Source organism: Prionailurus viverrinus, chromosome D3 (assembly GCF_022837055.1).
Source record: "Prionailurus viverrinus isolate Anna chromosome D3, UM_Priviv_1.0, whole genome shotgun sequence".
Classification (NCBI taxonomy): domain Eukaryota; kingdom Metazoa; phylum Chordata; class Mammalia; order Carnivora; family Felidae; genus Prionailurus; species Prionailurus viverrinus.
Window position 1 is genome coordinate 37,969,601 of NC_062572.1, and position 27,843 is coordinate 37,997,443.

At 42.9% G+C, this 27,843-nt stretch overlaps 2 long non-coding RNA genes across 3 annotated transcripts in view; one reads left to right on the forward strand and one right to left on the reverse strand.

The window, feature by feature from the left end:
• Nucleotides 1–20,667, reverse strand: part of LOC125149512 (uncharacterized) — a 73,436-nt gene extending 52,769 nt beyond the window's left edge. For both annotated transcript variants that reach the window (XR_007145951.1, XR_007145950.1), the window contains exons 1-2: nucleotides 20,268–20,667; nucleotides 1,695–1,750 (exon numbers count right to left, since the gene is read on the reverse strand). This is a non-coding gene — a long non-coding RNA (uncharacterized LOC125149512). The remainder of the gene's footprint in view (nucleotides 1–1,694; nucleotides 1,751–20,267) is intronic.
• On the forward strand, nucleotides 13,105–17,941 carry LOC125149513 (uncharacterized). The gene is made up of 4 exons (XR_007145952.1): nucleotides 13,105–13,333; nucleotides 14,579–14,721; nucleotides 14,928–15,082; nucleotides 17,809–17,941. It is a non-coding gene; the product is annotated as an uncharacterized LOC125149513 (long non-coding RNA).
• Nucleotides 20,668–27,843: the final 7,176 nt, after the last annotated feature.

Here is a 27,843-nt window from a genome sequence, read left to right on the forward strand (position 1 = left end):
CATCTTTTCTTGTGTCTGTTGGCCATCTGTATGTCTTCTTTGGAAAACATCTATTCACTTCCTCAGTTGAATTATTTGGGTTTTATTTTGTTTTGTTTTGCTTTTTGACTATTGAGTTGTATGAGTGCTATATGCATTTTGAATAGTAACCCCTTATCAGATATATGATTTGCAAATATTTTCTCCTATTCAGTAGTTTGCCTTTCATTTTGTTGATAATTAAATTTGCTGTGCAGAAGCTTTTTAGTTTGAAGTAATCCTCTTTTTTTTTTTTGTTGTTGTTGTTGTTGTTTTGGCTTTTGGTGTCAAATTCTTAAGATCATTTCCAAGATCCATGTCAAGGAGTTTACCCCCTATGTTTTCTTCGGGAAATTTTATGGTTTCAGGTCTTAACGTTCAAGTCTGTAATTCATTTTGAGTTTATTTCTGTGTATGGTGTAAGATGGTCCAGTTTCGGCTTTTTGCATGTGGCCCTTCAGTTTTCCCAGCATCATTTTTTAATGCTTATTTATTTTTTGAGGGACAGAGAGACAGAGCACAAGTGGGGAAGGGGCAGAGAGAGAGAGGAAGACACGGAATCTGAAGCAGGCTCCAGATGAAGCATGGAAGCGTGGGGCTCAAACTCGTGAACTGCGAGATCATGACCTGAGCGGAAGCTGGACGCTCAACCAACTGAGCCACCCAGGCAGCCCTAACTTTTTTTTGACATTTATTTGGTTTTGAGAGAGAAAGAGAGCATAAGCAGGGGAGGGGAAGGTAGATAGGGGGACAGAGGATCCAAGGCAGGCTCTGTGCTCCCAACACCATTTATCGAAGAGACTATCATTTCTATTGTGTATTCTTGGCTTCTTTGTCGTAAATGAATAGACCAGCCTCCCATCTTTGGGTGCTATGACTTAGAGTTACTTTCCGCATGGGGCTTCAGGGCATTTCCTACAATAAGGCTGAGCCTTAAAAGTCCACAGAAGCAATCAATAGCACACACCATAGTGGCTTGCTCCTCCTGTCTTGCCCACTTTTTTCCCCTCACTTCTGCTTCTGAGGGTCACCCCCAGAGTAAACTACTGTGCCCAAATCCAGTCTATGACACTGAAAGCCTCAGGCTTTCAGCCTCGGGTCTGTGAGTACACACAGGTGAGTTCCCCAGGTGCAAGAGTAGGCCCTCTCTGAGCAAAAGAAGGGGACTCTGTCTTCTCTTTGACTCTAAGAAGAAACTATGATGGGGGCGCCTGGGTGGCGCCATCGGTTAAGCGTCCGACTTCAGCCAGGTCACGATCTCGCGGTCCGTGAGTTCGAGCCCCGCGTCGGGCTCTGGGCTGATGGCTCAGAGCCTGGAGCCTGTTTCCGATTCTGTGTCTCCCTCTCTCTCTGCCCCTCCCCTGTTCATGCTCTGTCTCTCTCTGTCCCAAAAATAAATAAACGTTGAAAAAAAAAAAAAGAAGAAACTATGATGACCCTTTTCTCAGGTCATCATTTCGAATCATAGTTTGCTGTTTTAGGTACACAGTCAAGGAAAATTCTGTATTGATTATAGAGTTTAAAACTTCTCCCTCTTGACTAGAATTGAAATTGTACCCCCAAGCTCCCCAGTCCTACCCCAGATAGACTGCTATTCATAATCCCTATCTTTAAATCATTTTTGACTTAGAGTTGATGTAAATAAGGCACTGCATATTCATGAATTGGTTTATTACCTTTATGCCAAAGTTCCTGTTTCATTTACACGATTTCCTCTCAGAATGGGCAGCTCCTCAAAGACAAGAAACAAGATGTGTAAGTCTCTTTGATATGCAGTTAGGTGCTTACCAAATATACAGCTTTTTTGCTAATGGTGAAAATATTTCTTTCCTCACTTGATGACGAACGCCCTTTCTTCCTCTCATTCAGTTATGACGATGGATAAATACATCATGCATGATAAAAGAAATTGTTTAAAATTATATGCATTCTTTCTTATCTAAATCAGTTCAGAACTATCATTAGGACAAATGTCCCAAAGTATTAACGGACCTAATTTTCCAGAGGTCAGAATGTGGCAGAAAGAGGAATGAGCTGGAGGACATTGGGCTAATGGCTGCACAGGCTCGCGTGGGAAAATGGAGGGCCTCGTAGGCAGCGATGACCCAGAGGTGTTTGTCTTCTCACACTCCATCCCCGCTCCGATATCATAAAAGATGCCAACTTTTATTTGATCTCTAATGGATTGTTAGGAGTTCGAGCAAGGGAGTGCCCCTTTTCATGGTCTTTCGTTCAAAGAGTACATTTCTTTTCTTTCTAACTAATTGCCCCACCTCCTAAGAATGAAGTCGAGTCAGTGGTTCACAGAGCAGTGTATCTCCTGACCAAATTAAATCAACAAAGAATCAGAAGATTTCCTTAGGGCATTCCAATAGCCTCTCCAACTAAAATAACTCCTTCTGATAACTGACAATGCTTGTACAATTTTAAGAGCAGAGTCCTCAATTCTAGCTCGGCACGTTTTCTCACGTCTTTGACATATCACGCTGGCTCGCTGGATGTGAGAAGTGAGAATAGTACCAGGCAGCATACCCAGACGGTCCTTTTGTCCACTTAAAAGCACAGATTCTCTGAACTAAGAATGCTGTCCAGCTAACTGAGACGTATTTTTTTTTTTTTTTTATTACACGACACCCTGATTAGGGTAAAAGAATTGTTAAAGTACTGTTTCTGGGGCCGCCTGGCAGGCTCAGTCAGTAGAGCATGTGACTCTTGATCTTGGGGTTGTCAGTTTAAGCCCCACATTGGGTAGAGAGATTACTTAAAAATAAAATCTTTTTTTTTTAAAAAAGATTTTTTTTTTCCTGTTTCTGTTTCTCCCCCTAATTTAATGCTACAGTTTATTAGTTGGTAGGCAGATATGTACCAGGTTAGGCATATAAATACTAGGTTCATTTATGAATCAGTATAAGAATGTGCTATTGGGCTTTTCCTAGTTTTGACTAGGAACATTTAAAAACAACAAAGATTAAGTCAATGAAGAAGGCACTGACTTTTATTATAGGTGACATCAAAGCAAACAGATGAATTGAGTTTCTCTGACTACATAAGTGAGAAAAGTCTTATTAGAGATGAGGGCTCTGTAGCCTTGCTGAGATTAGGTCAGATTTGCACTGGAGAGAAGCTCTCTTATGTGGAGCCCAGGGCTGGGAAAGCAATAGTAGTTGTTTGAATGGATGGATCAAGGAGGGAAGAATGAATGAGGGAGACTGAGAAATGGGATGGCATAGTTTTGTGGCAATTTAGCCAGTTCAAGGTCTTTTCTTCTCAGATGAGTTGCCCTGGGAATGGTCGAGAGGGCTCTGTGCTCTGAGGCCATTGGTCGTTAGGAAGATACTACCCAGCAGATGGTTAATTGTCTATTATTGTATTAAAGGGACCTGCATTCAGCATGTTTTCAAAATGAAATCTAAGTAATCATCAAAGGAAACAGACCAATTCAATTTCTTTTTACAATTTGGAAAATTCAAATAATATGCATGATAGCTTTTCCTATTGTATTCCTCATATTTATAAAAGATAAAATAAAATTCAGAAGAGCAAGAGTTCAGACATTAGCACTAACTTTCTCCTAAGCCATCATAGCACACTTGGAAATGTTCAGTGAATGGTCCTGTTATCCTGTTATCATTGGTTCATGAATTCAAAGTGTCTATTGTTTGGGAATCACATTGGTTTCAAAAATTCAGTGCTTTAGAGATTAGTTCTTGATCTCAAATTCCTACGACTCTTTGCTTATCCTAGGGAAATAAATTTGGCTTAAGTTGCATACATCACTCTAATTATTTCTTAAATTATTTTTAATTATTTTATTAAAATATGGGGAAAAGATTTGCAACAAATAAATGTGATCAAATGAAATATTTACATAGCAGTTACTGGATTTTCATTTTTAAAAGATGATGTGATGTTTTTTTTCTTTTTTATTGAAGTATAATTAACATACAGTGTTATGTTAGTTTTGGGTGTACAATATAGTGATCGAACAATTCTATACGTTACTCAGGGCTTATTACGGTAAGTGTACTCTTAATTCCTTTTACCTACTTCACCCATCCCCCATCGCCCCACTCCCTCTCTGGTAACTACCACTTTGTTCTCTGTATTTAAGAGTCTGGGTTTTTGCTTGTCTTTGTTTTTTCTGTTTGTTTGTGTCTTTGTTTGTTTTGTATGGAATTTCAGAAAGAAAACAAATGAACAAAACAGATGAGATGAGTTTTTAATTAAACCTTGGTCTCTTCCATGTCCGGTTTTGGTTCCATTTCCTCCAACATTACTAACTAAAACAGCAGGAGTTTAAGGGCGCTAATGAACATTTTTAGGGGATCTTACATATTTTGAGTTTGAACTACTTGAGGCGGCACATTAGGTATTCAGCATATTACTAGGATTAAAACTTTTATCGAAAAATAGCACTTTGCCATATTACTCATGTTTCAGTCAGGTCTTACTTAGCCTCCATTCATTCTGGATCCACAAACCAAGGGCCACTGGCCAAATCTGGCTCACGGTCTCTTTTGGTAGGACATATGGGTTAAGAATGACTTTTACAGTTTTAAATGATTAAAAAGAATCTAAATAATAATATTTGTGGGGCGCCTGGGTGGCGCAGTCGGTTAAGCGTCCGACTTCAGCCAGGTCACCATCTCGCGGTCCGGGAGTTCGAGCCCCGCGTCAGGCTCTGGGCTGATGGCTCAGAGCCTGGAGCCAGTTTCCGATTCTGTGTCTCCCTCTCTCTCTGCCCCTCCCCCGTTCATGCTCTCTCTCTCTCTGTCCCAAAAATAAATAAACGTTGAAAAAAAAAAATTAAAAAAAGAAAAAAAAATAATAATAATATTTGTGACACATGAAAATTAAATGAAATTCAAATTTCAGTGTCCTCAAAGAAAGTTTTATTGGAACACATCCGCACTCATCCCTTTATACGTTGTTTATGGCTGCTTTCACACTACAAACACAAAGTTGAGTAATTGCCACCAGAGACTGTAGGGCCCATGAAGCTTGGAATCTTTTCTATCCAGACCTTTCCACAAGAAGTTTGACAACTTCTACTGTATTCTGTTAGCTCTTTTCATGCCTATAGCCCTGTCCACCTCCCCTCATTTGGCAGCCCCTAGCATTGGTTACCTTTGAGCCTGAGCTTAGCTCCTAACACTGTGAAGCTTTTGTTCATATATTAAGTCCACTCTGAGTTTTTCTCCCTTGACACCATAAAAAGCTATCCCCAAACAGATAGGCTGCAGCATGGAACTTCTGGCAGCCAACCCTTAAGATGGTCCCAGCGATCCTGGCCTTCACACCCCCATGTGGTTCTCTTTCTATTATACTGGGGTTGGTGTTTGTGACCAGAACAATATGGCGGAAGTGATTGTCTGCCATTTCTGACATTACATTATTAAGACACTACTGTTTCATTTTGATCTCTTTCTTGCCCTCTGACTGGGCATCTGACTCAGATCACTTGGCTTGGGGGAATCCTGTTGTAAGAAACCCCATGGAGAAGCCCAGGTGGAGAGGAAGCCACCCGCCAATGCCATGTGAGTGAGCCTGGAAGCGGATCCTCTGGCCCTGGTCAAGAATTCAGAGAATTCAGAGACTGTAGTCCTAGACAACAGTTTGATTGCAACCTCATGAGAGACCCTGAGCCACAAAATCCAGCTAAGTCATTTCAGCTCCCTGACCCTGAGAAGGCATATGAGAAGGTAAATGTTTGTTGTTTCAAGCAGCTAATTTTAGGGTAATTTGTTATATAGCAATAGATAACCAGTATAGAATGTGAAAAGCCTCATATGGTCCACCATGACACTATCTTTATTCCCACTCTGATACCCAGTCTATTTCTGCTCATTTTTGAAACGTGACTTTCTCTCCCTTTTATGGCCTCGCCTCCTCTGCGGAACTTGACTTTTGACAAATTTTTCTTGACTTCGAACTTTTGCTTCTCTTCTCAAACTGGAATCCAGTCTGCCCCTTGGTTGTTGTCCTCTCAGTGACTTGTCCTCTCAGACTCCTTGGTTCACTCCGACCCCAGCATAGGAATCATTTCTAGATTGTTGATGTCAAGATCTCTTGATCAATATTTTCAATAGGGAAACAAAGTGAAAATTCCTTAGGGAAAAATACATGCTATGTTTTTATGAGTTATTGTTACCAATATCATTATCTTATTTTTAGCCTCTCATTTGAGATAAGTAAAGGACATAAAAGAATTTTAGAAGCAGGGAGAAAATTTAGAAATGGCATCCTATGACTACCTGATTTATTTATACATAATACAATTTTTTTTAATGTTTCTTTACTTTTTGAGAGAGACAGAGCATGAGTGGGGAAAGGGCAGAGAGAGGGAGAGACAAAGAATCTGAAGCAGGCTCCAGGCTCTGAGCCCAATGCGGGGCTCAAACTCACAAACTGTGAGATCATGACCTGAGCCAAAGTCAGATGCTTAGCTGACTGAGCCACCCAAGTGTCCCTATTTGTACATAACAAAATGAGGCCCCTGAGGTTAGGTGATGTTCCCAAAGTCACTCAGCTAGTTAATGGAGAGAAACACTATTTAAATGAAGTGAAGGGTAATTGAAGCTAAATCACGCTTTTTGAGGGGTGGGGGGCTAAGGTGGGGTTTTGCTAAGGATATCTACCAACCTCTTCTGTCTGAGTCCTGGTTCAATTATCAGAGACTGGACACTGAAGACAGTGGACCATTGGTATGACTCAGCATGGCTGGGTCAAATAACAGCTACTAGATGTGTGTATCCAGCCTCCATGGGAGGACATAAAAACCTTTTATCTACTGATGATGAACTGTATTTTGATTCTATAGATCTGTATTCTACTGTTATACAGACAGAGAAAATAAATCCTGCTTCAGTCTTAGGGGGGAAAAAATCAAAACGGGCTGACAATGTGTAGGAACTGGGTGGAAAGTATAGACAGTAAATGGCTTAGGAAATCAATGTGGTGAGAGGAAGTGTATCTTCTACGGTAAGAATGTATTTGTGTATTTCTTGTGGAATTTTTACAAGGTTTTACAAATTTTTACCAGCAATTTCAGAAATTGGGCTTGGAAGTAGAATTTGTGGTTATGTGTTTACAAGCACACGACTCCAACAGTCGTTTCTGTCAAACAAATAAACACAAGTGGATTACAGGCAAGGAAAAGCCAAAATAGTCCAGAAACTGAGACAAATGCCCAGACAGAAATGAAAGTCACAGGCAATAGATTCAAATACATTTGATTCCCGCAAGAAATGGGGTGAAGATGTGGCTTAAGAGATTTAAATGAACTGTAATGAAAAGCTTCTTCATGGTAGAGCTATTCAGGGCAGGAAGGAAATACAGTAACAGATTATTTGGGCAAAGTAGGAATGTTTTCCCTTGCATATTTTATAAATGGAATTAAAAATCACTTGCTTCTGACTAACTGGGTATAGTTCAGCCTATGGGATGAATTAGTCAACATCTTTATTTGGTTAGTAGAGGAAAAAAATAGTAGCAACTTTGATGATAACAGTCAACATGAAATCATATTATTTATTGATATTTTTAAAAATTTTAAGTAACTCCATGCCACCTGTGGGGCTTGAACTCACAACCCCGAGATCAAGAGTCATAGGCTCCACTGACGGAGCCAGCCAGCCGCCCCTACATTAAATCATTTTAAAGTAAAATAAAGGTGTCTGATAAATCTGTGCATTCTAAATACCTAAGTCTTGGTAAATTAACTCAAATTTCACTTTAATATCTCTGTTAGAGGGGTGCCTGGGTGGCGCAGTCAGTTAAGCATCCAACTTCAGCCAGGTCACGATCTCGCAGTCGGTGAGTTCGAGCCCCGCGTCAGGCTCTGGGCTGATGGCTCAGAGCCTGGAGCCTGTTTCAGATTCTGTGTCTCCCTCTCTCTCTGCCCCTCCCCCGTTCATGCTCTGTCTCTCTCTGTCCCAAAAAAATAAATAAATAAATGTTGAAAAAAAAAATTTTAATAAAAAAAAAATATCTCTGTTAGATATCTTCACTTTATTTCTCACCTCTGGCTCAAGTTCAGACCTCCAAATCTTATAAATATTTTAAAACATAGCTATTTTTCCCATTTTTTTCCCCTACAATGGACACATAGCGTGTGTAATTAAAAATGTATATAAGAACTACAAGGAAAAAAAAGGCAAATTCCTGGAATACTGGATGCAGTAAAAATCTCACTATTTTGGACTGGTTGGGAGAAAACCCAGAATATTTCATTTGAAACGATGTGAAAGCGTTCAGGTCATTATTATGCATAACATAAACACGGATTAAAAAAATAGTTGTTTATAGTGAACAAATAAGAGTTATCTGACTCCAAAAAATAAGTGAGGCCGGCTTGTTATTATAAATGTTCACAACATTTTATCTTGATTGAGCTATTAAGTTAGAGTAGCTGTAAAAGACGACTGAGTTGTTTGGAAAACCAGCCCCTAGCCACACGTAGTCACGGTCCTCACACAGAATCTGAATTACCCTGGCAGCTTGACTTCCTTGTCTTCCCTCTCTCTGTGAAGTGACAATCTTAGTTTCTGATTTGTCTAATAGAAAGAGGCTGAGTCAAAGAAAGAAAGGCGGGGCAAGCATCTTGTCTAACTTCTACAAAGGAGCTCAGCAAACCACATGCCAACAATGCAATGAGACTAGGCTTCACATATGATAATTATTTGGCACAGCTGATGTGCTTTAAAATTCAACCCTCAAGGAGTATATTTATCACTCTCAAATACTTCCATCCTGGTCAAGAAAGGACGCGGGGTAAGGGAATTTTGAGTTAGCCCAAATATCACATTAGAATCTTGCTTATTAAAATGACTAAAATAATGGCTATTCTCATTTAAGACATTTTCACCGCCCCCTTCTTTGTATTGTGACTTTGAGATGTGGTGTAAACTCTCCTGTTTTGTTTGCTTTAGTATCTTTTCAATTAGTAGCTCAGTAGCCGTATTAATATTTAAAAATGAACCCCAATTCTATAAATGGTAGAATTTACACATATTCAAACATTTATTTTTATTTTTCATATTGTGATATGTTTTCTGCCAGTTTTTTAAATGAATGAGCATTTATTACTTTTACAATAAGAAAGAAACTCCACATTAAGGGTTGATAAAAGAAAAATGGATTCAGAACTTTGTATCTTTGAGGGGAGGAGGGTTCACTGGCTGTGCCACCCTGAAATCCTGTCTGGAGAGGACGTGGAGGAGATTTGTGGCTAGCAATCTCCCCCACATCATAAGGGAGGGATGATCTGGGAAGGCCCCAGGCTAGAGCGAGCAGCCACTCCTTTTTAGACTGTGCCTGGGGAAGCCAAAGATCTCTCCTGAATTTCTCAAAGATTCATGAGAAGGCAAAGGAAAAGAACTGGTCAGATATAGTAGTCATGCTTAGCTGCAGGGGGTCCATCCCTTGACCTCCAGGAGACGACTGAAACTGCAGATGGTACCAAACCCCATTCAGTTGACCCTTCACCAACATGGGGGATCAGGAAGGCTGACCCCTGCACAGTTGGAAATCTGCATATAACTTTAGACTCCCCAAAAACTTAACTAGGAATAGCCTACTCTTGACTGGAAGCCTTGCCAACAACATAAAGGTCTTAACACACGTTGTCTATTTTATACATATTATTTACTGTATTCTTATAACAAAGTAAGCTAGAAAAAAGAAAATGGGATTAAGAAATTCAGAAGGAAGAGAAAATACATTTATATGTACTGGACTGTATTTACTGAAAAAAAAAATCTGTGTATAAGTGGACCCACATAGGTAAAGCTGGCATTGTTCAAGGGTTAATTGTACATATCTATGATAAAGTTTAATTTATAGATTAGGCGCAGTAAGAGGTTAACCACAACAATGTAAAACAGAGCAACTATAACAATATACAACAATAATATGTGAATGTGGTCCTCTCTCTCTTTCAAAATAACTTATTGTCCTGTGTTCATCCTTCTTCTTGTGATGATGTGAGATGACAACATGCCTTCATGATGACAGGAAGTGAGGTGAATGATGTGGGCGTGTGACACAGCGTTAGGCTGCTATTGACCTGGTGATATGTCAGAAGGAGGATCATCTGCTTCTGGACTGTGGTTGACCGTGGGTAAATGAAACTGCTTCCTCCGCCCTCTCCATGAAGAAATGAGTGTGATTAAAAAAAAATTCATTAGGCACAGCGAAGGAAACCATCAACAACAACAAATTTCTGCCTACCAAATGGGAGAAGATATTTGCAAATCATACATCCAATAAAGACTAATATTCAAAATATATAAAGAATTTATACAACTTACTATCAAAAAAAATGAACAACCTGATTAAAATTGTGCAGAAGACTTGAACAGACATTTTGTCAAAGAAGACATCCAGATGGCTAACAGACACATGGAAAGCTGCTCAACATCACTCATCATCAGGGAAAAGCAAATCAAAACCACAATGAGACATCACCTTACACCCATCAGAATGGCTAGAAACAAAAAGATAAGAAATAACAAGGGTTGACAAGGATGTAGAGAAAGAAGAACACTTGTGCTCTGGTGGTGGGAATATAAGTCAGTGCAGACACTTTGGAAAATAGTGTGGAGGTTCCTCAAAAAATTAAAAATAGAGGGGCGCCTGGGTGGCGCAGTCGGTTAAGCGTCCGACTTCAGCCGGGTCACGATCTCGCGGTCCGTGAGTTCGAGCCCCGCGTCAGGCTCTGGGCTGATGGCTCAGAGCCTGGAGCCTGTTTCCGATTCTGTGTCTCCCTCTCTCTCTGCCCCTCCCCCGCTCATGCTCTGTCTCTCTCTGTCCCAAAAATAAATAAACGTTGAAAAAAAAAATTTTTTTAAAAAAAATAAAAAAAAAAAAAAATTAAAAATAGAAATGTCATATGATTCAACAATTCCACTTCTGGGTATTTAGCCAAATGAAAATGAAAACACCAGTTTGAAGAGATAGATGTACCTCTATGTTTATTGCAGCATTATTTATAATCTCCAAGACATGGAAGCAATATATATTATATATTACAATATATACATGATATATATTCTATGTATATAAAGGAAAATTACTCAGCCATAAAAAAGAATGAAATCTTTCTATTTGCAACAACATTTATGGACCTGGAGGGTGTTCCACTAAGTGAAATAAGTCAGACAGAGAAAGACAAATACCATATGATTTCACTTACATATGGAATTTACAAAAAACAAAACAAACCAACCAAAACAGAAACAAACTCATAGACCCAGAGAACAAACTGGTGGTTACCAGAAAGGGGGAAAGAGTTGTAGGGCTGGGCAAAATAGGTGAAGGGGCTTGAGAGGTACAAATTTTCAGTTATAAAGTAAGTCATGGGATGAAATTCACAACACAGGGAAAGTAGTTAATAATATTGTAGTAATTTTGTGACAGATGGTGACAGATGGTAACTAGACTTATTGTGAAGACCATTTTGTAATGTATGAAAATATCTAATCACTATGATGTGCACCTGAAACCTGAAGTATGTTAATTATACTTCAATTTTAAAAATCCATTAGGACGGGGCACCTGGGTGGTTCAGTTGGTAGAACAGCTAACTCTCAATTTCAGATCGGGTCACGATCTCATGGTTTCTGGGATTGAGCTGTGCGTAGGGCTTTGCGCTGATACATGGAGCCTGCTTAGGATTCTCTCTCTCCCTCTTTCTCTGCCCCTCCCCTGTTCATTCTCTCTCTCTCTCTCTCTTTCTCTCTTTCAAAATAAATAAATAAACATTAAAAAAATCCATTAGGAAAGTATTAGAAGCAAAAAAGTGTATTCATTCATTCACTCACTTATTCATTCGTTCATATCTGTTCCCTCCGGAGAGGAGAACTGGGTGGTGGCTGGAGATGGAGGGAGACTTACCTTCCAGTGTAGACAGACCCTGTTGTACCTTTTGACTTTTCGACTGTGTGCCTTTAATACCTAGTCAAAAGGTAATTTCCTGAAGAAAATGTGAAAGAAAAAGTACTTTCTAGTTTTTTTTTCCTGAATCACAACACAAGGAAACTAAGATAAAGGTATAAGTAAATACATAAAGTACCACAATGAGATATAATTATTTCTAGGTAAAGGGATTGAAATCTTTTTTTTTTTTGTCCTTTTTGCTTAGTTGAGATTTACTTCTTTTCTAAAGTGAATGTATTTTGCTTATATTATTAAAATAAAAATAAAATAGAGAAAGCATTACAATGGTAAACACAGAGAACTGTTGTGAATGTTTCCTCTGCACAGGGAGACTTCCTTAATTTTGTGAGGTAGATATTGTTCATAGCAAATAGGAAATCGAAGAAACGAAGTACATGCCCAAGGTCAGAGTAAGTCCAGTGGACACAGGCAGTCAGGCCCCAGAGTCTGTCCTCTTATCTACTCATCTTATCTAGAAAGTATACTATCTCTCAGCAGTGTACTATAGTAATTGATAATTGAAAATTATGTAAGAAGAAAAAAAAAAAGAACGTAATGTGACTTTACAAAATGATTATAGGGGGCTTGTAAAATAGACCAGACCAATATATATATTTTTTGTAAGAGGAGAGAAAACCCAAAGTGTACTGCGCTCAAAGAGAGAGGAAATTTTTCTTTTACTGATTGCACTAATTGTGTATAAGTGACACACGATCATTATAAACAACTCAAATAATGTGGGAAAAGTATGAAGGTGAAACGTAAAATGCTATCTTAAGTCCTAAAAGTACTGCTGAATGCCATTCAGTGAACATTGTTGTAGACACCTGTCCATGCATGTGCTCAGAATGGTGGGCAGTTGGAAAAATGTTTTTAATACAAATAGTACTCTTAATTTTGTTAGGATGTCCCTGGAAGGGGACGGCCCTCTCGCCAGTGCGCAGGAAGAAACTGAAGGTCAACCAATCACTGAGCGCCAGCACAATCCAAAGGAAAGCTCCCATCGGCTCTCCAGAAGAACTGAAGGTCAACCAATTACCGAGCGACAGCACAACATGGCACGCGAGAAAGACCCACCCGAGCCTAAACCCGGAACTGCTACAGCTTAAAAACCCTACCCCACCATACCCGGGCACGATTTCTCTGACTCCCTCCTTGAGTCACGGAACCTCACCCGGAACCTTAGTACCCAATAAAGCCCTAAACTGCAAAAATTCTTTTTGACTCTAACTCCTGTCTTTACCCCACACAACGCCTGACACTAACATTTGGTGCCGAAACCCGGGAGGAGGTGGTAGCTCGCCTCCCTTGGCTGAACTCCCCCCTCCTCACCAAGCCAGATGCCAACCACCCTACTCTCAAGAGCCTACAGGAGCCGGTAAGTAGGACAGACCCCTCCTTCCCCCCCTTCCAGCTATGGCTGACACCCACGAGAGACATCTCGCAAGTCAGTCTCCTCTCCTCCGCACGCCGCAAGGCCCGCACACCGCAAGGCCCCTTATCGCAATGCGAGGGACGCCTCGCCTTGCCACACCAATGGGGAGTAACGAGTCTAAACCGCCTCGATCTCTTACCCCCCTCCAATGTCTGCTAAAAAACTTCCGGCTCCTAGGCTTACAAGGCGAACCTCGTCGTAACCGACTCGTCCGCCTTTGCACTGTAGTCTGGCCTCAGTACAAATTAGATAATGATTCTCAATGGCCACCTGAGGGGTCTTTACAATACGAAATCTTAACCGATCTGGACAATTTCTGCCATCGGCTGGGAAAATGGAGAGAAATACCCTATGTTATGGCCTTTTGGGACCTCAGGTCTCGCCCCCACCTATGTTCCTCCTGCCCCTCTGCATGTGTGCTCCTTGCCCACCCACAAACTCCCGATAACCCCACCTCACCAACTTCCCCGATCTCCCACCCCTTAGAGGATCTAGCCACGCCACCCACCGGCCCTCGCCCCCCTCCATACCCCAAACTTCCAGCCGTCCCGCCCTCGCCTCCCATATCATCCCGAACTCGTGCTCAGGCCCCTCCCAGCGACCAGACCCCAGCGGCCATCTTACTTCTCCGTGAGGTGGCAGGACCTGAAGGCCTGGTCCGCGTTCACATCCCCTTCTCCCTCCAAGACTTGTCTGCCATTGAAAAGCGACTAGGGTCATTCTCAGCAGACCCCCACCCAATACATTAAGGAATTCCAATCCCCCGCCCAAGCCTACAGTCTCACATGGCATGACATTAATGTGATCCTCACCTCTACCCTCACCCCTGAGGAGAGGAAGCGCATCCAGGCCGCAGCCAGAGAGCATGCAGACCAAACCCACATGACCAACCCCACTATGCCTGTAGGAGCCGATGCGGTCCCGGCGGCCGATCCCAATTGGAACGACCAACATGCAGGCAATGGTCTCCGGCGCCGGGACCAGATGATCCAATGCCTACTAGCAGACATGAGGGCAACCTCAAACAAATCAGTAAATTTTAACAAACTTTAATAATACAAGACCCCCATGAAAGCCCCGCAGCCTTCCTTAGCCGGCTCACGGAGGCACTTACCCAATATATCAGACTAGACCCTGTCACCCCCACCGGGGCCACAGTATTGGCCACCTATTTTATTTCCCAATCAGCCCCTGATATTCGAAGAAAACTAACAAGGACCGAAGACGGACTTCAAACCCCTATGGCCGACCTGGTAAAGATGGCTTTTAAAGTTTTTAATGGCCGAGAGGAAGCTCAAGAACAACAGCGACAGGCCCGTCTCCAACAAAAGGTACAATTACAAACCCAAGCCTTGGTAGCTGCCCTGAGGCCAGCCGCAGTAAAGCCCTCTGGACCATGGCCCCCCCTGGGGCCTTGTTTTAAATGTGGCCAAGAAGGCCATTGGTCTCGTCAGTGTCCCCATCCCAAAAAGCCTACCAGTCCATGCCCATTGTGCCAACAAATGGGCCACTGGAAATCCGATTGTCCTAACCCAAGGGACGACAGACTCGCAATGCCTCCACGTGACGAGGCTTCACCCGGATTGGACTCTGCCTTCCAACTGCTGGAGATGGAGGATGACAACTGACGAGGCCCAGACTCAGTAACTCCGGTGACCCACGCTGAGCCCAGGGTAAAACTCCAGGTAGCGGGTAAGTCCATCTCCTTTCTGTTGGGCACGGGGCTACCTATTCTGTCCTGCCGAGCTATTCCAGCCCCACCACGCCATCCTCCATTTCGGTCATGGGCATAAATGGCACCCCCTCCATTCCCCCATGCACACTGGTACTCACCTGCTGCCTGGATGGCCTCCACTTCTCCCACTCCTTCCTAGTCATCCCCTCCTGCCCCATCCCCCTGTTGGGCCGAGACATCCTCCGTAAATTAGGAGCCTCTATACATTTACCAGCTATTTGCTCCTCTCCCTCCCCCACTCATCTCCTACTGGCTGTTATCACGGACGACACAGACCACAGCCTTAACCCACACCCAGACCTCCCAATAGACCCAATCGTATGGGATACATCCACCCCAACAATCGCCACCCATCACCAACCTGTCCTCATTAGACTCAAAAATCCATCACAATTCCCGTCTAGACCCCAATACTCAATCTCCCACACCCACCGACTAGGCCTGAAGCCCATCATCGATCCCCTACTCAAGGAGGGCCTCCTAATCCCATGTCATTCCCCCTGCAACACCCCAATCTTGCCTGTACAAAAGCCAAATGGCTCATATAGACTAGTTCGAGATCTCCGAATAAGCAATGAAGCTGTAATTCCCATCCATCCAGTAGTGCCAAACCCATATACCCTCCTCTCCCAAATCCCCCCATCCACGACCCATTTTACAATGCTTGATCTCAAAGATGCCTTTTTCACCATTCCCTTACATCCTGAATCCCAATTCCTCTTCGCCTTCACATGGCAAGATCCAGTCACTTCTCTGGCCTGCCAACTCACATGGATGGTACTTCCCCAAGGATTTCATGATAGTCCCCATCTCTTTGGGCAGGCTTTGGCCAGGGATCGCCTCAAAGCCCCACTCTCCAGTCACTGTACTCCACTACAGTACGTAGATGACCTTCTATTATGTGGAACCTCTTTCTACCACACCAAACAAGATCCAGTCCAAATCCTAAATTTCTTGGCTAACCTGGGGTATCGAGTCTCCCCACACAAAGCCCAAATCTGTACTACTGCAGTCACATTCCTGGGAGTCTCACTCACACCTACTACCAAGGCCCTAACCCAAGATCGCCTCCAAGCCCTCCAGACCCTGTCCCCACCTACCAATGCAGACGAAATCCTCTCCTTCCTGGGTCTAGTAGGCTTCTTCCGACACTGGATCCCTAACTTTGCTATACACGCAGCTCCCCTATACAAAGCAGCCAAAGAAACCCCCCAAGGCCCACTCTCCAGCCCAGGATCGGTTGCAAGGGCCTTTCAACGGCTGGTCACATCTCTAGTCACTCAACCGGTCCTTTCCCTCCCTAATGTTTCAAAGCCTTTCCTCTTATACACAGATGAGAGGGCTGGAATTGCAACAGGGCTCCTAACCCAACCGTGTGGCCCTAAGTTACAAGCTGTCGTCTACCTTTCTAAACAACTGGACCCTACCATCAGGGGGTGGCAACCCTGCCTCAGAGCACTTGCAGCAGCAGCCACCCTAACCCAAGACGCACTCAAACTCACCCTACACTGCCCCCTAATGGTACTTTCATCGCACCGTCTATCTGATCTCCTTACACATAAGGCCCTGGCACACCTCTCCCCATCACGTGTACAATTGTTCCGTCTGCTCTTTATTGAAAATCCTGAAATATCTCTCCAACTCTCCCCCAGACTCAATCCTGCCACGCTACTTCCACAAATCAACCCTAAAGACACTTCACAGCCACCCTTCCACTCCTGCACTGAACTTATAGATATTCTCTCCAAACCTTCATCTAACTTAAAGGCCCTTCCCCTCACTTCCCCTGATCTCACTCTATTTGTAGACGGCAGCTCACTAGTTGACTGCAAGGGCCACCGACGAGCAGCGTATGCTGTAGTTACATTAAACCAAACTCTAGAGACCCAGACACTACCCACAGGAACCACATCCCAGAAGGCTGAACTCACAGCCCTCATTAGGGCTCCCCAATTGTCCAGAAACAAAGGGTCACAATATACACAGACTCAAAATACGCTTTCCTTATTGCACACACACACTCCCACTTATGGGAAGAAAGAGGATTCCTCACAACGAAGGGTACCCCCGTCATCAACGAAACTCCTTGAGGCCCTCAAACTCTCATGGCGAAACTCCTTGAGGCCCTCAAACTCTCACAGGAAGTGGCCATTGTCCACTGCAAGGGCCATCAACCCCTAACCACAGAGATAACTATAGGAATTCACAAGGCAGACAACACTGCCAGACAAACAGCTCTCTCTCTCGACCCAGTTCCTATGGGCATCCTCACCGAAGCTACAACTCCTGATTATACCCCAGATGAACAAAAACAATACATGGCCCATCCCGATGCCCACACCAACGCAGGCTGGATCATGCTGGGCCCCCGACTGGCCCTCCCAAATAGTCTAGTCCCTTCCCTACTAACAAAAATCCACAAAACCCTACACATTGGGCCGGAGGCCTCCTTCCGCTTCCTTGAGCCCATTATGTACCACCCCCACCTACGACAGCTGATAGCCAAAACACACCAACAATGCACCACATGCGCCGCAGTCAGTCCCCAAGGGAGAATGAGGCGCCCAGGCCCCACTCATCAGATGCAGGGCCATCTCCCGGGCGAAGACTGGCAACTAGATTTCACTCACATGCCAAAACAAAAAATTACGGTATCTCCTTACTATAATTGACACCTTTACAGGGTGGATAGAAGCCTTCCCCACCTCATCTGAAGGGGCCTCCACAGTGGCTGAGATTCTACTCAAGGACATCATTCCCTGCTTTGGTCTACCGAGAAGGATACAGTCTGACAACGGGCCCGCTTTCATCTCAGCAGTCACCCAACAGGTCTCCAAAGCTTTGGGTATCACTTGGAAACTCCACTTACCACACCACCCCCAGTCCTCGGGTAAGGTTGAAAGGGCCAATGGCCTCATAAAAGACCATCTCACTAAACTCCCCATAGAGACTCGGCTTTCTTGGCCTCAACTCCTACCTATAGCACTCACCCGACTCTGAGCCGCTCCCCGAGGACCCACAGGCCTCAGCCCATTTGAACTCCTATACGGGTGACCCTTCCTGTTACCCCAACCCCTACCAAAAGATCCTCCTCCTTTGGCTGCCTATCTCCCTTACCTCAGCCTGCTCCGACACCTGATTCGCCAGTACGCTGACCTCACTCTACCAGCTCCCATCGATCTCTCCTCTCCCTCACTACCTGTAAACCCAGGAGACTCAGTGCTCCTTGGAGTAAGACAAAAACCAACCCTTGCCCCCCTGGCGGGAGGGTCCCTACACAGTCATACTCACAACCCCCACGGCTGCTAAATTATTGGGCCACACCCCGTGGGTTCACACCTCCGACCTCAAACGGGCCCCCCCTTTACCCTCTATACCAGAAGAGTCGTGGACCTCCCAACCAACCGGCCCCCTCACCCTCTAACCCGACAGGCCCCTTCATGACGGATTCTTCCCCTCGGTTTTTCACCTTCACACTCACAATATTACACGAGCTACAACTCTCCCACTCATCCGACCCCATCACCCTCCCCTTATTTCTCTCCTGGGTCTCCGACTGTTGGCTTCAGGGAACTCTCCAATTTCTCCCCCGTCAAAATCTCCTTTACCTTTTTACTAACCATACTTATATATCATGATGATACTTCCCTTGTTACTCCTTGTTAATATCATCCCCCTTATGCCCTCACAACCCTCCTATAGGTGGGTTTTTTTTACCTATCCGAAACTTTTAATGGACACACCTCTATCATATCCTCTACCCCTTGCCCCATTGTTGGGTGCCTAAATCAAGTCACCTTTAAATTCCCCTCTTTCAACACCCTCCAAGCCTCTACGCGGATTACTCCCACCATTTGCTTTTTATATGACCGAACCGACAAAATATGCTCCCAAACCTCCCCCAACCAATATGGAGGATGCCCCTATCACTATTGTAACATACACTGGCTCAACCTATACTGCTTCACAGGACCAAGGACAGTCCGCTTCTGCTTAAAAAATGGCAACTTTACCCTTACTGTCCCTGATCCATGGGATACCCGCTGGCAAACCGGAATAAAGGGCAAACTGTATCAGAACGGCCATTTCTCTAACCCCATCTCCTCTTTAACCATCTATCGAACTTATGAGCCCTCTATGTCTCCTTCCCTCTCCAACCTTAAAGATCTTACCCAAGTAATCACGGACCAAGAAGACCAGCTCAACACACAACTACAGACACCCCCTGCACAACATCCCTTCTCATGGCTTACATTAATCAGACAAGGATCGATCCTGCTTAACCACTCAGGCTTAACCAACCTGTCACACTGCTTTCTTTGTGCATCCCTTCAGCGGGATCCAGTAATAGCCGTCCCATTACCCACCCCCTTTCCCAACACCACTAACTCCATCAACCACCCCAGAAGTCAAATCTCTCTACAGATTCCCATCCTCACTGAGACCCCTCAAAGCGACACGTCTCACCCAATATGCTACTCCTCTCATGCCTCCCCAACTTGCCCCTCCCCCCTGCCTATGCCTAGCCACCACCCTCCCCCAGGGGGATTCTATTGGTGTAATGGCACAGCTTATAAACAAATGCCCCAAAATGCTTTTACCTGTCTCCTAGTCACCATTATCCCCCAACTCACCCTATACGGACAGGAAGAACTCCATCAACTCCTCGAATCCCGTCTCCAAAAACGAGCCGTTTTCCTCCCACTAATGGTCGGACTGTCCCTAGCCACGTCTCTATTGGCTGCCGAGATTGGGACCGGCTCCCTTGCACACTCCATTACCTCCTCCAGGGACCTGTCAGACAGGCTCCAAATCGCAATAGAAGCCTCAGCAACCTCCCTATCTGCCTTACAAAGTAAGATCAACTCCCTATCACAGGTCACTCTACAAAACCGAGGAGCCCTAGATCTAACAGCAGAAAAAGGGGGAACATGCCTGTTCCTGAGGGAAGAATGTTGCTACTACCTCAATGAATCAGGCTTAGTTGAAACCAACATAGAACACCTAAAGGAAATCCAAAAAACTCTATCCACCCGCCCAGGATCCTCAGACCCCCTAACCTCCTGGTGGCAATCACCCCTCTTAACTTGGCTCCTCCCCATAGTCACCCCACTAGTTGCTATCTGTATAATATGTTCTTACCTTGTTTTCTCCGTTTCCTACGGAAACGAATTCATGAAGTTTCCCAGGTCGCATTTCATCAGATGGTGGTCCGGCCCTATTCCCGCATTCCAACCTCAGACCCCACATACTATGGCCTCGCCCTTACACCGCAGGAAGCAGCCAGATCAGATCCATCGCCCATTATCACCAATAAGAGGTTGGAATGTTAGGATGTCCCTGGAAGGGGGCGGCCCTCTCGCCAGCGCGCGGAACAAACTGAAGGTAAACCAATCACGGAGCGCCAGCACAATCCAAGGGAAAGCCCTGAGCGGCTCTCCAGAACGAACTGAAGGTCAACCAATTACCGAGCGACAGCACAACGTGGCACGAGAGAAAGACCCACCCGGAGCCTAAACCCGGAACTGCTACAGCTTAAAAACCCTATCCCACCATACCCGGGCGCGACTTCTCTGACTCCCTCCTTGAGTCACGGAACGTCGCCCGGAACCTTAGTTCCCAATAAAGCCTTAAACTGAAAAAATTCTTTTTGACTCTAACTCCTATCTTCACCCCTCACAACGCCTGACACTAACAAATTTTACCTGAATATAATAGAACAAAGGAACTGCAGTGAACCCGCAAAGAATCGTTAGCTTTTCTATAAATATGTCCTTGTCTCAACATACATTGTTTTAGAAAATTTTTCTCTGGAATTCAGAAAAGTAATGATGCTAACCATTCAGCATCATTATGCTATTAAAAAACCATGTTTCAGATTTAGGACTTTCCCCTACTATGTATCAGGCTGAGGATTAGCATTGTCCCATGTCCTCCCATGTCTGCTCCACATCTGCCAATTTCATCCCAGCAGGTGTTCTAGTAATTCTTCAGTCAAAAAAAAAAAAAAAAAAAAGATTTATGATACTGTTTCCTTCTCTCTAGATCTGGAGACATTTGTGAGACTTTTCAGGGATTTACTGACTTTCAGTGTGGTTTCGGGTGTATTGGGCAGGATTGCAAGCCTGGTTCCACCTCTCTTCCTTACTCTTCTGGCCAATAGATTTTAAAAGTTTTGCATTAGTGTGTGATCATGCATGTATGCGTGCGTATATGATTATATGTATGAGTATATATGCATATATAAAGTATGTGTGCATATATGATTATATGCATAATGTGATTATGTGTGCATATATGCATACTCATGGTTTACTTACGTGTGTGTGTGTGTGGGTGGGTGTTTAGTAAGTGGCTACCATTGAACTACTTTCCCATTGATTCCATTAAAATTGCCAATTGAGGGGCACCTGGGTGGCTCAGTCGGTTAAGCATCCGACTTCAACTCAGGTCACGATCTCGCGGTCCGTGAGTTCAAGCCCCCTGTCGGGCTCTGTACTAAAGCTCAGAACCTGGAGTCTGTTTCAGATTCTGTGTCTCCCTCTCTCTCTGACCCTCCCCCATTCATGCTCTGTCTCTCTCGGTCTCAAAAATAAATAAAATGTTTTAAATAAATAAAAATAAAATTGCCAATTGATGTTCATTTTATCACAAATGTACAGGTCTTTGCCTTCTTTTTTAATGTTTGTATATTTAATTGCTTTAAATTTTTTTTATTATGCTGGCTAGAGCCTCCAGAACCCCCAGAACATGCTTAAGCAAGTAACTATTGTTTTCCAGTCTTTAAAGAAATCTTTTAGTAGTAGTGTAAAATATCTGAAGGTTGCAGTGAAAAATTAAGGTTGCCTTAACATCCTCCCATCCTAGAGGTAGCTGTTATCTTCACGGGTCTTTCTTACATATATACATGCACAGATAAACATGCTTCTAGTTACTTTTTACAAAGATGAAAACTCACAAGATATAGTTCTATGATTTGCTCTTCTTACCCAATATTCCATGGAGATCTATATCCCTCTACAAAAATTGTCATTCTTTTTAAAAACTACACAGTATTTTACCATATAGATGTTCTATAAATTACCTGTTTCTATATAGATGGGCATTTCAGTTGTGCTTAATACCTAGCTGCTAAAGGCAATGATGCAATGGGCACCTGTATACAAGAACCTTTGTGTATACCCATCAATATTTGTGTAGGGGAGTGTCCTAGAAATGGAAATTTTGTGTTACAAAATATACATTTGAAGTTTATACACACACATAATTTTGCTATTGCCAAATAGTCCTTGAAACTGGTTGCATCAGTTTACGTCTTCTCTGATTTTGCAGAAGTAGGCCTGTTTCTTCATCGCTTACCAATACTTCCATATTTTAACCACTGAATAAATAAAAATTAACCAAGTGCTATTAGACATTAACCCTCTCAAGGGGGGAAAAAAAGAGTTGCTCACAGGTAGTTAAATTGACTTACTCATGATTTACCTGAAGGTTCCTACTGACAATCCAATAACGACGTTAACAGTTAATGAAATCATCAGTGACAAGTTACTCAAATAGTTGGTGAAGGATAAGAGACAAAGCATGGGTAACAAGCCACTACCACCATTCATAGGAGAGCGTGTCAGGGAACATTAGGGCTGTCACTCACCACTTAGGTGCTATCACAGCATATGTCTTTCCTTTATAGCTCTCCCACTGGTCTGATATTTTGTTTGTATGATTCCTGGATTTGTAAGTCTTTGAATGTAAATGTCTGTGTCTTCCACTGCAGCGTAAGCTCCATGAGAACAGAGACATTCTCATCTTGCTCATTATTTTCCCCCAGCATCCTTCCCAGTGACTGTCACAGGGAAGATGGATGAATGAGTTTGGACTTTATTCTGTGTATCAATTAGAACCTTTTATTGTTATTATCATCCCAATAACAGACAGAGTTAGGCATCACGTAGTTTGAGAAAAGGTTAAAGCCTGAACACACGAAGAGCCTTGGGTGTTAAACTTCTTGGACAGAATTATGATTCCTTTGCCCAGGGTGTTCATCAGCATTGTATAACGAGCTCTCCAAGTTGATTGCCTTCTATTCAAAATCACACACTTTGCTATGTTATGACCCTTTGCCATAATGAGCTATTCTTAGGAGTTACTATGACCGAAAAAACCTATTGCCCTTCACCACTACTCACCTCCCGCCATACTTGTGAATATAGACTTCTAATCTAACATCCAGTCAAGGAAATAGAGGGTAATGGTCTCCTTGGGTCTGCCTGGAGAAGGCTTCCTCCTGCCCTCTGGCATTCAGCTGTTGGTAAATGACAAAATCTTACTGTATACTTTGAGTCTGTATTTGTTTCTTTATTTCCCTCAAGACATAGGTAATAGAAAATCCAACTCATATGGGCTGAAACAATGAAAATTAATTCTTATAACTGACTTAAATGTTGGCTTGATCCTAGTAACTCAAACGTGTCATCATAGATCTGGTTCCTTCCTACCTCTCTTCGGTCTTTCTCAGCTTTATCTTAAGATTGACTCCCCTTATGGATTCAAGGTGACTTCCAGATGCTTTCTTCCTAAAAGAGAGAGAGATAGAAGTAGAATTAGTACTATCAAAACAACATGGTTTCTCCCCAATGGGAAAGAGTTGGAATGAATGTCCTATAAGTCGATAACAGCTGGCCTAATATTGCATTCGGTGAGCACCTACCTTTGGTCAGGGAAGTATTACTACCCCCATCTTACAAATGAGGAAATTGGAATATGTCCCAAGTTGTACAACTAAGACTGGAAGAGGCATTGGTAGATAAACTGAGGAGTTTCACAATTAAAACAAAACCATTACATACTGACAGTGACTGAGGTGTTTTTTTTTCAATATATGAACTTTATTGTCAAATTGGTTTCCATACAACACCCAGTGCTCATCCCAAAAGGTGCCCTCCTCACTACCCATCACCCACCCTCCCCGACTGAGGTTTTTTAAGGTGGTGTGGTATGTGTAAAGCAATGTTTTGGCTTCCTCGGAAGCACTCCACTAGACAACTAGATCAATCATCCAATTTCTGTATATCACCAATCAAAGGACGTTGATATCCCTGAAAAGTGTTCTTCACTCTCCCACATCATCTCCCCACCACTATTCTAAAACAGGCATTCTAAAGCATTTAAAACATTAAATTTTTTCATCATAGTTGCCAACAAGAAGCATAGATACAAATTCAGCTTAGTCAAAAATAGAAAGTAGAGATAACATTCAGAGACTCCATTATTAACTCGACACAGGAAACAAATAAAACTGAAATAATCCCTCAAATTATAAGATAAAATTGTCTTCTTTAACACGACCTCCAGTAGTTCTCTGGATCCTATTGCCTTCTACCTATTCAAGGAGTTTTCTGCTGTAATTATTTCTTCTTACTCTTGTGCTGTCAAATTTCCTCCTCTAGCAGACCACGCCTATCAGTATAAAAGAATACTATCATATTTCTCATTAAATTGTCCTGTAAACCCCACATTCCCTCCAAGGAATAGTGTCTGGCTTGTGGGGGGTACTGACTATGTATTTGATGATGAATAAATGAATGAATGAATGAATGAATGACTTGATAGTCACCCTTCTTCTTGCATCTGCTAAGTCACTAATATCTATAGATTCTTCATGATGACTTTCATGTCCTGTCTTGCCTTCTATTTTCATTACCATAACCCCAGGGAACCTTCTCCCAACTTCTAGGTGGGAGTCCAGTCCAGTCCTCACATCTGCCCTGAACGTTAATGTCAGTTTAAGCTCCTATTTTTCACTTACCGTTGAAATAGGAAAAGTATCTAGCTTCTCTCTCTCTCTCTCACTCTCTCTCTGTTTTCAGCTTAATATTCGAAAATCCAAATATTCTCTGTTGCCTTTAATATAAGTACAAAATCCTTAGCTCAGTTTTCAGTGGGCTTCACATTATGATATTAAAATCTCTTCAAACATTATTTCCAGTTATTCTTCTAACAGAAGCTCTCTTTGGACTACTGCAGGTCCGTTTTTTTTTTTTTTTAATTTTTTAAATGTTTAATTAGTTTTGAGGGAGAGAGAGACAGAGTATGAGTGGGGGAGAGGCAGAGAGAGGGAAACACAGAATCTGAAGCAGGCTCCAGGCTCTGAGCTGTCAGCACAGAGCCCAACGTGGGGCTCGAGCTCATGAACCATAATATCATGACCTGAGCCGAAGTCAGATGCTCAACCTACCGAGCCACTGAGGGGCCCCTGAAGGTCCACGCTTAACTGCAGATCCTTACTCACATTCTTGCTCCAGCCTCTCCAAATTTGGCCTAAAGTACAAGGCTTACCTTAAAGCCCACCTTATTTTATTAATCTTACTCCAGCCCTGCAGCCCAGTGACACCTCTTTTGAACTTGGAGCCCTTACTCACTCACTGTTCACTTAGTCACCTCAAGAATTTTTTCTTCTGTATTATTTAAAATTTATTTATTTTTGAGAGTGAGAGAGAGAGAGAGAGCAAAGGAGGGGCAGAGAGAGAGAGAGAGAGAGAGAGAGAGAGAGAGAGAATCCCAAGCAGGCTCCTTACTGTCAGTGAGGAGTCTCATGCAGGGCTCAAACCCACGAACTGTGAGATCATGACCTGAGTCGAAATCAAGAGTTGGATGCTGAACCAACTGGGCCACTCAGGGCCCCCTCTTCTGTATTTTTTAAAAAATTGTCGCTTAACTTTCCAATGCCAGTTATCTTTTAAATTTTGTTTTGTTTCTCCCAAGATGGGATAAATTAGGTTATTTGTTAATTAAGCCATTCAATTTGAATATTAGTCAGTATAGACCAGGTTATGCTGCAATAATCAAATATCCCTCATATCTCAGTGTCTTAACAGAACAGCCTCTGTTCTTACCCAGTGAGGAGCTTACCCGTCATGGTTTCTCAGAGACCCAGGCTGACAGATGCTCTAATGACTCACAGGTGAGCTCCATACAACAGGTCTTAAGTTCCTTAGATCAGATGTGACTCTCATCACTCCTACTCACAGCCTTTTGACCAGAAAAACTGGTTCCGCCTAATTGCAAGGAACTGGGACATTGGAACAGCACATAGATATTGAAGCAAACTATTTATATCGTGAATAATATGACAGATAGTTACATAAATGGGGACTATACCTCGTATGGGACCTCACAGAAGATAGTTTTAAGACAGTAGCTGTTGCATGCAGCTGAAAGATGTCCTACAATTTATTTGCATATTGAGAATAGGAACCTTATCGCTATGATTTAATTTAAGATGAAACCTCGATTCAGTGCCAAACCATAACAAGCTTATTTTTATGCGTTGGCATTAAGTATCAACCAGGGGTGATTCTTGTGTACACAAAGCCATTATTTTTAAAACTTCTCTGCAAAGTCTTAAAGGATTTTCATCGATCCCAAGATGACTATGGACGTCATTTCCTTATTGAATATGTGTTTGATGTCTGGTTAGAAAGAAATGTCACTTTTTTAGCATCTCTTACTAGCCACCCATTGTGACACTTGGTATGTCACTCCATCTGGACGGAAGGATTTTCAGGTCAGGAGTGCATGTCTCAGTCTCCCCCTCCCTCCCCCCCCCCCCCCCCCCCCACTGAAGCGACAAGATCTACCATCAGTTAATGAAATGTTTTCATGAATCATGACCAGAGTGTCTCTCTCAGATGTAACTGAAATAGCACAGCCTATTCGGGTTTGAAAAGATAAAGCTGTGTGTGAACTTATTATGCAATAAACAATAGCTTCACGTTCATTATGTTCAAATCAGGGTTGGTAGACTTGCATTTGGACAGATCAAAGAGTAACAGCTGGGTTACTTTTTAAGATGTAGATTTGTGGGAAGTTAGGCAGGCTTTTGATAGGCACTGCTAAAGTCCAAATAGCTGTTCTTTTTATGGGGGGGGGGGGATTAAAATGTAATTTTTATTAATCAAGAAAAAGTGTTTTAATCTGAAAAGTTTGACACTCTCCCAATCTTTATCTATCCATCCATGGTAACTTCTTCGCAGTCAGGCTACATCTTTTACACTAAATAGCTGTTCCTAGTTAGGGTTCAAACAATATTCCTGTTGCCTTTTAAAGCCAGAATTGCTAATGGAAACTTTGAAAATACTTTTTCTTGTTCTGTGAAATAAGATTTTAGAAAGAATCTCTGTAATTTGTATGTGTCTCAGATACCTGGAGTATCCAGAACTCTTTCTTCCTTCTTACCTCCTCCTTCTTCCTCTTCTTCTCTTCTTTCCCTTCCTTTTTTTTTTTTTTTTTCTTCTTTTTTACCTTGGGCACAGATTGGTGATGTAAACACTCGTTAAGCATTAATGTTCAGGGACATCATTATCATTGGCCCTCAAATGGCTTTTGTCTCATTTGTTGGTGAGCAGGACTTCCATTGATGCGTGGACTTCCATTGATTCTAACTGACCATGGTGCATGTCTGCTGTGAATTGCCTTCCCAGCAATGGGAACCAGGTCACCTCCAACACCCTGCCCCCACAAACAATGCTTCAGCGAAGATCCTCATGCATGTCTCCTAATGGCCATGTATCAGAATTCCCGTGGCATTAGTTCTAGAGTAAAAATGTAGGACTTCTCTGTGGCATATTACTCTCTGAAGTTGGTGTCCAGCTCTGTATTGCAACCCCCCCTCCCCATCCTTCTGAATGCTGAGGCGGCCATCGTCTTAGCACCACTGGAT